This window comes from Nannospalax galili, unplaced genomic scaffold (assembly GCF_000622305.1).
Source record: "Nannospalax galili isolate Female #2095 unplaced genomic scaffold, S.galili_v1.0 scaffold138, whole genome shotgun sequence".
Classification (NCBI taxonomy): Eukaryota; Metazoa; Chordata; class Mammalia; order Rodentia; family Spalacidae; genus Nannospalax; species Nannospalax galili.
In genome coordinates, this window is record NW_008341333.1 from 695,336 (window position 1) to 697,435 (window position 2,100).

The window sequence follows — 2,100 nt, forward strand, 5'->3', positions numbered from 1 at the left end:
TCACCAAACTCTGGTGCACTCAACTTCATAAAAACAATACTACAGTACTTTAAGACCTGGATTAATCCCAACTCATTAATATTAGGGGATTTCAATACCCCACTGTCTCCATTAGATAGGTCAACAGGGCAGAGAGTTAACAGAGAGACATCTGAATTAAACAATACCATATATCAAATGGACTTAACAGACATCTACCAAGTATTCCATCCAAGCACCAAAGGACATACTTTCTACTCAGCACCCCATGGAACCTTCTCCAAAATCGACCATATACTGGGGCACAAAACAAACCTCAACAAATACAAAAAGATTAAAATAATTCCATGCATTCCATCAGACTACAATGCAATAAAGCTCACAGTCAACACCAGAAGAAGCCCTATTCACCACATGGAGATTAAACAGCACACTCTAAATGATGAATGAGTCAAAAGAGAAATTAAGAAAGAAATAAAGGTATTCCTGGAGTAAATGAAAAGGACAATACAACACAACAAAACCTCTGGGACATGCTGAAAGCAGTCCTTAGAGGGCAGTTTATAGCTCTAAGTGCCTAATTCAAAAAATCAGAAAGAACATAAATAAATGACTTAACATTGCAACTCAACACACTTGAAAAGCAACTGCAAACGAAACCCAAACCCAGCAGACAAGAAGAAATAACAAAATCATGGCAGAAATTAATGAAATTCAAACAAAGAAAACAATACAAAGAGTCAACAAATCCAAGAGCTTGTTCTTTGAAAAGATAAAAAAGATTGACAGACCGCTAGCCCAGTTAACCAAAAGAAAGAAAGAGCACCTCCAAATCAACAAAATCAGAGATGAAAGGGGAAACATCACAACAGACACCACAAAGATACAGAACATTATAAGGGAATACTTTAATAACCTATATGCTACTAAATTTGAAAACCTAAAAGAAATGGATGGATATCTAAAGGCATGGGAACCACCAAAACTAAACCAAGAAGAGATTAACAGCTTAAACAGACCCATATCACAAAAAAGAAATTGAAACAGTAATACAAAACATCCTGACTAAAAAAAGCCCAAGACAAGATGGATTTACAGAATTCTATCTGACATTTAATGATATACATCCAATACTACTTAATTTATTTAAAAATAGAGAAATGAAGGGAGAACTTCCAAATTCCTTCTATGAAGCCAACATCACTCTCATTCCAAAGCCAGGTAAAGCTACAACCAAAAAAGAAAACTATAGACCCATATCCTTGATGAACACAGATGCAAAAATTCTCAACAAGATACTTGCAAACCACATACAGACACACATCAAAAAGATCATCCACCATGATCAAGTTGGCTTTATCCCAGAGATGCAGGGATGGTTCAATATACGTAAGTCAATAAATGTCATAAATCACAGAAATTGGCTCAAAGACAAGAACTACATGGCCATCTCAATAGATGTAGAGAAGGCCTTTGAAAAAATTCAAGGTGCATTTATGTCAAAAGTCCTAGAGAGAACTGGACTGGAGGGAATATACCTCAACATAATTAAAGCCATATATAATGAACCTACAACCAACATCATTCTCAATGGAGAAAACTGGAAGCATTCCCATTGAAATCAGGAACAAGACAAGGCTGTTGACTATCCCCACTTCTCTTTGACATAGGGCTTGAAACTCTTGCAAGAGCAATGAGACAAGAACAGGAAATTAAAGGAGTAATAATTGGAAAATAAGAGATCAAATTATCCCTATTTGCAGAGGATATGATATTATATCTAAGAGACACCAAAAATTCCACCACCAGAAAACTCCTAGAAATTATTAACACATTCAGTAAAGTGACAGGTTACAAAATTAACCTACAAAAGTCTGGAACATTTCTATATACCAAAAACAAGCAATCTGAGAAAGAGCACATGGAAACACTTCCCTTCACAATAGCTGCAATATATAGATAGATATAGATAGATAAATAGATAGATAGATAGATAGATAGATAGATAGATAGATGATAGACAGATAGATTGGAATAAACCTGACCAAAGACATCAAAGACCTCTACAAATAAAATTTTAAATCTTTAAAGAAAGAGACTGAGGAAGACACCAGGAGTCTT